Below are 13,371 nucleotides of genomic sequence, written 5' to 3' on the forward strand. Positions count from 1 at the left end.
CACCACAGCTACGCATGGCCAGGCCGGGACTTTGAGCTTGATGAAATGGTGCCAAACATGCAAAATGAATTTCATTGTGTAATGTTTAATTACACATGTGACAATAAATATCCATTAATTGAATCACGTGGAGTATAGGTGTACATAGGTGGAATAAAGGTCTTGGAGAGTTGGATGATGCAGTGTACCCAGCCTCTGGTTGACTGCAACAATCACAGCATTTATACAAATGGATCAGCTGAATTTATGGTCAGGATGTTGTGATTTCCGTGATGGTTAATAAAGCTATCAATTAAAAAGAGGATGTGATTGGAGTCTGTCGTTGAAAATGGGTGTTCGATTCAGTTTCGCTATGACTTGGTGATTGACTGCTCTGTATTAGTCAGTATGAGTCACTTTCACCTTAGCTTTAGGAAATAAGATTTATTATTCAGTGGTCCACGTTGCTGCTCTCTTCTACCCACTATGATTATTCTTCCATGCAATCCTGTATCCTACTATTGGTGACTGATTTATTCCAAGGGATTCTCGATCCTCAGGTTGGTATGGCACCTTCCCTTCCATGTCTTGGCATAAAAAGATTGAGCCTGTTTCCATGCAGTAATCTCCAAACTAAAACTAAACAATAATAACCACTAAAACTTAGATAAAGAGGGATTAATTTTCAAAGTCATTGAATATTCCTGTGGCTTTTACTCACATACTTGCTTCCACATATAAATTTGAATATACCTCAATGTATTTGACTGCCACATTTTGTTGAAAACAAGAGGGAGTTTGCGTGAATGCAAACATTGTGTGGATAAAGGTGCCAGTTGTGAATTAATAGTTGGTACACTCACTTCTGAATGTGAAGGGTCTGGGTTCCAGTTCCATGCCAGAGAGCTGAACAAAAATAAATTTAGGCTGACATACTTGTGTAGTAATGAGAGATCGTTATGTTGTCATAGATGCTGCCTTTTGGTTGAGTCATTAAACTTAGGTCCTGTGTGCTGCTTCAGCAGAATGCCAATGATCTCAAAACAATTTGCAAAATAGAAGAGGAGAGTTATTCCTGATAGGGTGGCCAATGTTTATTCCTCAATATACTTAGCAAGAAACATGTTATTTGTCATTATCATAGCGCTGTTTGTGGGAACTTGTTGCATACTATTTAAATACCAAATTTGCTGCATTACTGCAAAGATACAATTCAAAACTATTTCAATGTCTGCTACACGATTTGCAAGTTTTTCCCTAATTAAAATTTATGCTCTTTTGGAATTTGGAAATGTAATTAACAGTGAAACTAAAAAATCATCTACATGACTTACGTTATGACATGATATGAAAAATCCAATTTTTCATATTTCTACCTTCTAGATTTCCACAGAGATTTCCACAGAGCACACTCGTGCTCGGTCTGCTAAGGCCTACTGGATCTCTTGGTTGCTAACCATTGCAACTCCCCTTCCTATTCCCATACTAACCTTTCTGTCTTGAGCCTCCTCCATTGGCAGAGGAGGCCACATGCAAACTGGAGGAACAGCTCCTCATATTTTGCTTGGGTACCTTACAGACTGTATGAACACTGAATTCTCCAAGTTTGGGTAACTAACCTACAAACCCCCTGCCCCCTTTTTTTCTCTTTGCCCTCTCCACCTATATTACTTCATGTGGCTTCATATTTTGCACCTCATCTATCCACTTGCATCCACCTGTCACTTGCCAGACTCTTCAGCCCCCACCTCTCTTCCAGCTTTCTTCCTCCCACTACAGAAGGGTCCTGACCCGCCTGCACACCAATGCCTCTACTTCCTTAGAAGGCTTAGGACGTTTGTCATGTCCCCTACAACTCTCACCAACTTCTACAGATGCACCGTAGAATATTTTTTATCCATCACACAAACCAACCTCCCTTCTATCGACTCCATTTATACCTCATGCTGCCTCGGCAAGGCAAGGACGAGTCGCATCCTGGCCGCTCCCTCTTCTCCCATCTCCCATCAGTCAAAAGGTATAGAAGTGTGAAAATGCACGCCACCAGATTCGGGGACAGTTTCTTCCCAGCTGTCATCAGGCAACTGAATCATCCTACCACAACCAGAGTGCAGTGCAGAACTACTATCTACCTCTTTGATGACCCTCGACTATCCTTGATCAGACTTTGCTGGCTTTACCTTGCACCCAATATTATTCCCTTGTGTATCTATACACTAAATGGATCGATTGTAATCATGTATTGTCTTTCTGCTGACTGGTTAGCACACAACAAAAGCTTTTCACTGTACCTCGGTGCACATGATAGTTATCCAAACTGAACAGAACATTACCTCCTCACGTTCTCCGAAGATGCTGCCTGACCCGCTGAGTTATTCCAGCATTTTGCGTCTTTAAAAAAAAAAAAACAGCATCTGCAGTTCCATGTATTTGTACATCTTTGTAAGGTGGGAGAAAAACGGAGCACCTAGTAGAAACCCACAGGGAGAACAGGCAATCTCCACACAGGCAGCACCCAAGGTCAGGATCAAACCCGCTACTCTGGCCCTCTGAGGTAGCAGCTCTTATCAGCTGCACCATTGTGCCACTCATGATTGAGTGATAGTTAAACCTCTGGAAGGATGGCAGATAGAGCTCTAGGGGCTAGTGGAATCAAGGGATATGGGGTGAAGGCAGGCACGGGTTATTGATTGTGGATGATCAGCCATGATCACAATGAATGGCGGTGCTGGCTCGAAGGGCCGAATGGCCTCATCCTGCACCTATTTTCTATGTTGATGATACAGAGAGAGAGAGAGAGAGATGCCTAAAAGCTTATGTTAGAATCTTGTAATTTAATAATTAAGCATGAAAACTCTTCCAAATTTCAAAATTTGTATTTCATGTTTGATAACTATTGTATTGCATTAGAACAAGAAGAACTAATTGGTTTAGGCAGGTAGGTACTAATTAGAAGTCTCCTGAATGACATGATGATTAAAATAAAATTCTATAAGTCTGGTGAGCAGTGCTATCCAAGGTCTGTCAAAGCAACCACATTATTCTGTAATTGAGATGTGCATGTTTGTTTTGTGTAACAGATGGCATTGAATGCTGAGGTTGAAAGCAAGACAAAGATAATTGCATTATTCTCGCCAAAAAGGTATTAGCTTTTGGGTTTTGGCCATTTTCAATAGTACTCCAGCCAGTGTAGCATATGGGCAGGCTTGGATTAAACTGTCAGAAATTGACACAATTGGGATATGTTGACCATTTGATAAATCATCTCCACTAAATTACATTTATTTGTATGTAAAATGGAAAAGGTTTAACTATGAAGTATGTTATTCTTCCTGCCTCCTTTGATATAGTAAAAAAATCAAAAATGTAGCAAGTGGATTTGTTGATGCTCGGGACTTTAATGCAACACAAGATATATTACAAGGTCAAATGGGTGATAGCGCTCGAACCCTTTGTAGAGCATTTCTGAAAAGATCCAGGAAGGCAAATGTGGTTTATTTGAATAATAAAGGAAAATTTAATTTCTCTGATAACTTGGCTTCGGGCCAGCAAATCACCAGAGGTAAAGAAACTTTGCTACTCCAGTGGCACATTTGTTTATTTAGTGCATTTCACTGCAGCCCACTCAGACTACCTCACAGCTTCAAAGCTGACAGACAGACTTCACATGCTTAGAATGTAATTTTTTTAAAGTCATTTAAAAAAAAATCTAATGCCCTGTTTTGTAAGTAAATCTTGAAACATACAGTAACATAAAGGCTGTAAAACCGTGGAGAAAACAAAAGTGATGTATTAATGGGTGAAGATACAATACACATAGGAACATTATCAATTTACAGCATTTAAATTGATAAATGCTTGGAGGTAAAAGCTTACAAGGGCACTTTGAAAAGCAAATAGCGACTTGGTGAAGAAATTGATTTTTTCCCCTAAAATGAGTGCATGATGCATCATTTGACTGCATGCTGTCCAAGTGCTTGACAGAGATAATCTCAGCAATCCCACGGGTGACCTTATCATTCTCAGCAGGGCAACTTTGTCTAGGCCTGACTTTGTCGATGTCAAGGTTTCTCTGGGCAGGGTCCTTGGGGAAAAATTGCTCTGTTCAATCTAGATATAAAGCCAAAGTGCCGTGCAAAAATGGTAGTCAACAAACCTTACATTTGTTTCAGATTAATTGACTGAAGAAATGAAAGATGATAAAATGGAAATAGATAAGTAATGGTGAATTGTCTGGTGATTTGAAGAAGATCCAGGAGGCAGAGAATTAGTTACTGAAAATATTCATTGAAATTTCTTGCTGTTTTTATTATTAGTATTAGAAACACATTTATTGCATTTAAAATATGTAAAAGTGCAGAGGGTAGTAGAGAAAGATTTAAAGGTGTAGTTATAAACAGCCATTGTTAAACGTGATGCTTTTTTTTCCTCAGACTAAATAGCTAATTGGCTCAGGCTTTACATTGCAGCTTGTGGAAAACTGCGTTGTAAACAACCAAATAATGCGAACAGATATCAATGCTGGAGGTTGGAAGTCAAACTTAGTACAAATCACCACACCTATTATATTGAGAGCAGAAATTCATGGTTTCTTGACCCAGGAGGAGCCTGCAACGTAATGAAATGATAACCTCTAATTGTTTTGAAAGATATTGCACATAAGGAGAAGGAAAATAATAGTGGAAAAAAAGAATTGCCAGATGAATTATTCTGTTCAACATCGATCAGTACATCACTGGACCAGGCCCTTCGGCCCACGATGTCTGTGACGAACATGATGCCAACGTAAATGAATTCCTCTACCTTGCATGTGTTCCACATTCGTCTATTCTCTGCATATCCATGTGTCTATCTAAAAGCCTCTTAAACAATACTGTCATATCTGCTTCAGCCACCACCACTGGCAGCACATTCCAGACACTCTCACTGTGTTAAAACAAATCTTGCCCCACACACCTCGTACAAACTTTGCCCCTCTTGCCTTAAAGCTATGCCCTCTAGTCTTTGATATTTCCACCCTGGGGGAAAAAGGTTCTGACTACCCTATCTATACTCTCATAATTTATAAACTTCTATCAGGTCTCCCTTCACCCTCCACTTTCAAGGAGCTATGGACATGGACTCCAATAACCCTCTGTGTATCAATGCTGTTAAAGCTCTTGCCATTAACTATGTAATTCTCACCCCTGAGAATCAATTCACTGATGTGAGACATATTGGCCTATAATTTCCTGGATTATCCCTATTTCCCTTAAGTAAAAGAACAAAATTAGCTACTTTCCAGTCCTCTGGTTCCTTGCCTGTGTCATAGCGTCACACAGCATGGAAACTTTGCACACAAATGGTACTTTGGCTCCATTTACCTAGGCGGCGCATCTACACTAGTCCCACCTGCTTGCATTTGGCCCACATCCCTCTAAACCTTTCCTATCCAAGTACAATAGGATGGATGTCTAAAGGTCCTGTCCCACTTTAGGCGATTTTAAGGCGACTGCCGGCGACTGTCAAAGTCGTAGCAGCTCGCCGAACTTTTCTTTTACCCGACGACAATGACCATTCTTTGAAAATGTACGGGAGATGCATATCTGGTTTCTGGGTTGCATATCTGGGTTGGGAGCCCACTTTAAATGTAATGGCTGATGGCCATAAACATCGCAAAATTCCCACGCTTACCTGAGCGTCAAACAGTCGCCTCCAATCTACCTGTCCAATGTCCTGACGGTAAATAAATTGGTTAAACACAAGCATTTTATGGTATTTTGAAATGACTTTACTTATTTTAATATTATGTGCTTCTAAATGCATCTAAGGGAACCTAGCAAACCTGGGGACAGCAGGCGACAGCGCCCGCAATAAGCAACGGTACCTGGCGACAAGCCGGCTGTCGTCGAGAAATTTCACTCCGGATGATTTCTCAGCGACGCGCTGAGATCCACTACGATTCATGGAAGACTCCTCACGATCATGCCCGCGACACCCGGCGAACTGTCGGCGACAGACTAGCCGTCGGCAGTCGCCTTAAAATCGCCTAAAGTGGGACAGGCCCTTAAATGTCTCTTAAATATTATTATATGTTCTGCCTCAACTACCTCCTTTGGCACCTCATTCCATATACCCACCAATCTCTATGTGAAAAAGCCCTTCCTCAAATCTATATACTAAAACTCTTGTTTGTTTGTTCCTGAACTACAGCCAAAACGGTGCACAATAGTGCAACAATTGTAGGCCCACCTTACTCACCATCGTCCCTTTGGTGCTAATGGAAGATGTTTAATTAAAATCGGTGTTATTCACATTTTAAAGTTTAAATCTATCTCCTAGGCGGGAGGGAGGGGGAGGAGGGAGGATAAGAGGGGGTTGAGGGGGAGGGGAGGGGGGGAGGAGAGGGTGCTGCACCAATGCAGGAGAGGTTTGGGCCCAGCGGGTCCACTTGGTCTAGTTCCTACTAAATCTTTCCCCTCTCACCTTAACTGATGTTCTCTGGTTCTTGATTCTCTTACTATGTGTAAAACTGTGCATCTACCCTTTCTGTTCCCCTCGTGTTCTTAAACACCTTTATAAGATTGCCTCTCATCCTCTACTCCAAAGAATACAGTCCTAGCCTGCCCAACCTCTCCCTGTAGCTGAAGGGCCTGTTTCTGTGCCGTATCTCTAAACTAAACTAAACCATCACCTTCTGCTTCCTTCCATGAGGCAATTTTCTATAAAGTCAACTAACTTGCCAGCCTACCATGTGGAAATGTCAAATGCCTTGCTGAAATACATATATACAACATCTACACCTCTGCCCTCAGTCGTAACCTTTTTGGTTACATCTTCAAAAAACAATCAATTCATGCGACTCGATCTCCCATGTACAAAACCATGCTGGCTATCCCTAATCAGCCCTTGTCCATCAAAATGCATGTATATCTTATCCCTCAGAATGTTCTCGAGTAACTTTCTGACTACAGATGTTAGACTCAATGGCCTATAGTTCCCAGGCTTTTCCTTGCAGTCTTTCTTGAATAGAGGCACACCTCCAGTCTTCTGGCATCTCACATTTTTAATGATGACATAAATCTCAGCCTTGGCACCTGCAATTTCTTCTCTAGCTTCCCAGTGTACTCTGATCTATCTGGTTAGACCTGGGATATTTGATTACCTTCATGTGCATTAGGACCTTTAGCACCTCCTGAATCATAATTCTGACACCCTCCAGGCCCTTCCATTGACTGCCCCTAGTTCCCCATCCTCTTGTCTTTCTCCAAGGTAAACAAAGGGGATAAACATGCATTGAGGATCTTGCCCATCTTCAATGGCTCCCACACAGAGTTTAGTTTAAAAAAGCAGTGCGGAAACAGGCCCTTCAGCCCACCGAGTCCGCACCGACCAGCGATCCCCGCACATTAACGCTACCCAACACATGCTCGGGACAATTTACACTTATATCAAGTATACAAACCCAAGCCAATTAAACGACAAATCTATATGTCTTTGGAGTGTGGAAGGAAACCGAAGATCTCAGAGAAAACCCACGGGGAGAACATACAAACTGTATATAGACAGCATCCGTAGTTGGGATCGAACCCGGGCCTCCGGCGCTGCACGCGCTGTAAGACAGCAGCTCCACCGCCTCGTCCCCCGTTCACCATTTTGATTTCTGAGGTGTTCTGTTTACTCTCTGGAAGCAAAAAGGGAACCTTTTTCCATGAATTTACATGTACTGATGAAGAGGCCATGGCAAGTTGGTGCAATGCATTTTGTAGCCACAATGCATCATGGGAGAAAGAGGAAGTGGTAAGGAAATGCAGTGCAAATCATGGGGTCTGCTTTGTCTGAGAATGTATTGAACTTCATTCACTGCTGTTGGGCCCCATTCTCTCAGGCAACTGCAAGTATTCTGCTGCATTCCTGCCCTATGTCTTTTAGATAATAGAAATGCTTTCAAGAGACAGAAACATAACTGGGTGTTTTGCATTGTGTTAGTTAAAGACCTACGCATATACCCATTATATCCATTTGGCTGATCTAATTGAGTTTCTGGTCATAGTAGATTCGAAGATATTGATGGGAATAGTAATGTCATTGAATATCAAGTGAAGATGGTCTTACCTGGAATATTTGTGGTACAGATGTTACTGCTCAATGGCTAGATCTTCCTGCATTCAAACCTCAACTATTTCATAATCTGAAGACTTTGAGTATTGTGCACTTATCGGTGAACATCCCACATTTGATCCTCCGATGGACGGCAGGCCATTAACGAAGCAGCTGAAGACGGTTAATGTACTGCCATTAGGAATTTCTGCACTGATGTCTCAGGCCTGAGTTTATTGAGCTTCAATAGATTGTACATTTGATCAAATACAGCCTTGATGTCAAAGGCCAACACTCTCGCCTCGCCACGAAAATTCGGCTCTTTTGTCTGTTTTTGCACCAAAACGATATTGAGGTCTAAAGCCATGTGGCCTTGTTCAAAATTAGCAAGAGTGCGCAGGTCATTGACGAGTATGTGCTGTATACTTGATGCCAACTACTATCACTTGGCTGATGATCATACCCAGATTGATGGGGCACTGATTAGTCACTCTGAATTTGTCTTTGTTTGTGGACTTGGCATATCTAGAAATGGTTCTACACTGTCAGGTAGATAGACAATAGACAATAGGTGCAGGAGGAGGCCATTCAGCCCTTCGAGCCAGCACCGCCATTCAATGCGATCATGGCTGATCACTCTCAATCAGTACCCCGTTCCTGCCTTCTCCCCATACCCCCTCACTCCGCTATCCTTAAGAGCTCCATCCAGCTCTCTCTTGAAAGCATCCAACGAACTGGCCTCCACTGCCTTCTGAGGCAGAGAATTCCACACCTTCACCACTCTCTGACTGAAAAAGTTCTTCCTCATCTCCGTTCTAAATGCAAATGTTATATTTATATTGGAACTACTTGGCTAGAGGCACTGCTAATTTTAAACCATAATTGCTCACCACTTCAGCTGGGTTATTGTCAAGTCCTGTGGCCTATGCTATATCTGATGCTTTATGCCATATATAGAATGAGCGCGAGGGTTGAACCAATTCAACATGGAGGAAATGGAAATGCAGCAGAAAGTGTTCTCCTGAAACAGACAGTGATGATGGAACCTATAAATAACTAAATGCAGTACTGATTCACTGACTCAGCCAGCAATATTTTGCCTAATTTTCTCCTGATTTCTTGGACGTCATTTCCGAAACAAATATTACATTGTTGAGGAGTAGTAGGATTCACACAAAATGTTATAGCAGACTTTCGTAAAAAATTCAAACGACCTTTTAAATAGTTTGGAAGGGAAACCAGCAATACAGTAAAATGTGACAGATCAGAAAGATCACTGAAAAATTTGGTCAGATGTATACAATTTAAGAAAGTATTAAAGAAGGAAAAGAAACTTGTGGGAAGTCTGGACAAAATTTGCACTACTTCAAGTAAAACGTCTTCATTACTGGCAAGAACATGAGGTGATTCTTCTCCCTTCCCCTCTCCCCTTTGACCTATAACTTTCCTCTGGTTTCACATTTTCTATCCTTAACTCTTTATCTCACGGTTTTTAGTCATCTACCCATCTCTGGCCTTTGTGCACCCATCTGCCAATCAACTCCCTCTCACCCATATCCCCCGATCTCTTGCCAGGCTTTTCCACACCCTCACCTCTCTTCCAGCTATCTTCCCCCCCCCCCCTTACTAGAATCAGTCTGAAGAAGTGTCCAAACCCAAAATGTCACCTATCCATGCTCTCCAGAAATGCTTCCTAACCCGCTGAGTCACTCCAGCACGCTGTGTCTTTTTTTGAAGACCAGCATCTGCAGTTCCTTGTGTGTAGCTGATTCTTTTCTTTCCTTAACATTGACTCAAATCAAAGAACTACTGTAAATCAAGATGCTACATGTTTTCAAGACATCCTCAATCATTTCATGTACAACAAAGGCTATTCATTCTTTTCAAAGTATATTTTCTTTTGTATTGCGCGTAGACATTGCAGCTAATTTGAGTTCAGCATTGTCCCACGAACACCAATTGAAAATGAAGGCCATTTGAGTCTGTTTTTGGCGAAGTTGCTTGAGGGATGAATGTCACTAGGACTCCTCGAGGACATCCTGCTCTTGTTCAGTTGTTCCATAATATTGTTTGTCTTTCTGAATATCCAGATATATTTTTCTTTGGAAGTATATCAACCTAATAAAGTAGCATTCTTTTGGTATAGCACTGAAGTCCAAATTATGCGTGAAAAGGAATTGCAAAAATGGATATCAATGGAGACAAGTGGAGACATGTTAATGTAAAAGAATTTGGCAGAAATCGAGAAATTATGCTTTTAAGGGATAGACGAGAGAAGAGAGCTACATCATCTATAGACTGTCATGCTGATGTTTATGAAGACAAATAATTGAGATGGAACTAGGAACAAGAAGTCCTGTATTAAAGCTGGTCAACACTCAACTAAGAACTGAAGCTGGTACAAGCATTCATCAAGAGTCATGCCTTATGGTGTATTTTCACATCCATATTTATTTTGCTACTTTTTAAAAAGTGAAAAGCAATAAACTCATGCAGGTTACTGCTAACTACATATCAATTTTTACCAGCAATATCTATTTACATACAAACAACAATGCATTAGATTAAATACATACAAATAAATATGCAGCTATCAATTATAGGCTTTTTAATTTGTAATGTGAAATGTCCACCAACTACCCTCAATTCTGATGGATTACCTTTTTTTAATGTCTTTGTCATTCACTCAATTCCACATCTTCACTGCCTCCTGGCCCATATCTTATAATGGCTTCGTCACTGAAGCGATCCTGTAAACCGGCAACTTGCTTAGCATTCAGAATGTGCTCCAAGGAATGATAGAACTAATGGAATTACCACTCAAGAAGGTTATTATAGAATTACATACAAGGTGATGGAAAGACTGGAGGAAAGACTAGGTGCTGAGAGCTCTCAGATACAATGCCTTCCATAATATTTTTATACATTTTGGTTTCACCATGTAGAAATTACAGCTGTGTATACATAGCCCCCCCCCCCCCCCCCATCCCATTACAGGGCACCATAATGTTTGGGACACATGGCTTCACAGGTGTTTGTAATTGCTCAGGTTTGTTTAATTGCCTCCTTAATGCAGGTACAGTGCCCTCCATAATGTTTGGGACAAAGACCCATCATATTATTTATTTACCTCTGTACTCCACAATTTGAGATTTGTAATTTAAAAAAAATCACATGTGGTTAAAGTGCACACTGTCAGATTTTATTAAAGGCCATTTTTATACATTTTGGTTTTACCATGTAGAAATTACAGCTGTACACAGCTGTAATTTCTACATGGTGAAACCAAAATGTATAAAAATACCCTTTAATAAAATCTGACAATGTGCACTTTAACCATGTGATTTTTTTCTATTACAAATCTTAAATTGTGGAGTACAGAGGCAAATAAATAAATGATGGGTCTTTGTCCCAAACATTATGGAGGGCACTGTATATGCACTACCACAAGAACAGTAGTGACGTCTTGTGGAGTCAAGATCATTGAATGCCAAGACTCTCTATTCACCTCAGACACTGAATTTTTTTTAATTGAAACTGAAAGACACCACATAGAAAGAGGCCCTCCTGTCCACTCAGTCCATGCCAGCCATCGATCACCCATTCACACACACAGGTTCCACACATTCCTAGCACACTCGGGGCAAATTACAGGGGCCAATTAACCTACAAACCCGCACGTCTTGGGATGTGGGAGGAAACTAAAGCAACCGGTGGACACCCACGTGTTCACAGCGAAAACATACAAACTCCACACTGAAGCACCCAAGGTCAGGATTGAACCTGTGCGGCAGCAGTTCTACCACCTGCACCAGTGCTCACCAAACATCTGCAGCACTCACCTGCTAACAATTTCTATCAATTAGCACTTGTGCCTCATCTATATATGCCCCGTGCATCCACATATCCTTAGCAATAGTGTAAGCCTCATTGACTTGCAACGTTCACACTTTAACATCCATTTAACCACTGCAATCATATCACCCAAACACATTGCACTGCTCTCACTGATGTGTTTACCTGTCATTTGTAGGGATGGGTGCTGCTGAAGTCCAAATATACCTTACAATAATTCTTCCAAGACTTCTGAGAACTACCAGGAGAATGGGAGCAGGAAATAAGAGAGAGAGAAGCAGGGGAATGGATAGGGAAGAGAGGAGGAGAATGAAACAAATGGAGGCTAGATGGAAGGGGGTTGGGTAGGGTAAAGAGAGAGTGAGAGGAGAGTGTTCGGGGGAGAGGATAGAAGAGAATTGAATCCAAATCTGAATGAGCAGAATGCCTCCAGAGTTACCTGACACATTTGTTTCTGACCTCCAAGTTAGTTGAATCTGACTTGATAAATCCTCCAACTAAATATTTAAGAAAGTAGCGTCTTGAATTCAACATTATTTTCAAATATTGTAGGCGACGTGCTGTTTTTTTAATTTGGGTTCCCAGTATCCATAATAATTACCCTACTTTTTCACTTTGCCCTATCATACATTTTGGCCATTTATTCTTTCAGCTTCCACTCTATCTCAGGTGTTCACTTTTGATCTTCCCTTTCCCTGCCTCTTTAAATGTTTATTTCTTTACTATTTCAAATGAAATTCTGTTGATCTGAAGCAGTCACTAATCAGCTGAATATTTCCACCATTTTCTGCTCTCATTACATATATTTTGTGTAGATAATTTAAAGACCATCTTGGAGATGAGATCTATACTTAGTAGGGCATTGGGCATGAGTGGATGGAGCAAGGACAGGGAGGACAACCTACATTGCAACTCCACCAATGCTGCCAACTTCCAGTTAGTGAAAGGATTGCTGTTATAAATATGAGAGCCAGCACAATACCACTGTAAGTTTGTGTCCTGACCTCGGATGTCATTGGGAACCAATGTTGTATCATGAGCATAAGAAAATGGAGACTGCAGATCCAAACCTCGTTTATATATTTATTTGTCTCTTTCTGCATACTTTAGTTCCACTTCTGCTTGTTAAAGCTCCCTTATTTTGTACCCAAGGACTTTATCATGCTGTTTCTTTTCCCATGGGTTATTTCTTTGCTTTGGTTTGTTACATTTTAAGTATTATCCACCTCCATTAATACAAAGTGTTAACAATTTAAACAAAATGTTGCACTTTTCTATTTTACCAGTTTTTGCATCATCAATGTAAAAGAAAGTGGGTACAACTTGTGATATTCCTTTCCTTGGTTAGCGTTCCGATTTTTATTATTATTCTCTTGTTGCACTTTTATTGATTTGTCGGTGGCTTGCCTGTTAAAGAGAAAAATAAGATAGCTGAATCCATGTAGCCTTTTTAAATTA

The 13,371-nt window shown here is 40.9% G+C and overlaps 1 protein-coding gene across 6 annotated transcripts in view; it reads left to right on the forward strand.

Annotated features, from left to right (window-relative positions):
• npas3 (neuronal PAS domain protein 3) overlaps positions 1-13,371 on the forward strand; it is a 667,268-nt gene that overhangs the window by 395,857 nt on the left and 258,040 nt on the right. The window lies entirely within an intron of this gene.

Source organism: Rhinoraja longicauda, chromosome 10, assembly GCF_053455715.1.
Source record: "Rhinoraja longicauda isolate Sanriku21f chromosome 10, sRhiLon1.1, whole genome shotgun sequence".
Lineage (NCBI taxonomy): Eukaryota > Metazoa > Chordata > Chondrichthyes > Rajiformes > Arhynchobatidae > Rhinoraja > Rhinoraja longicauda.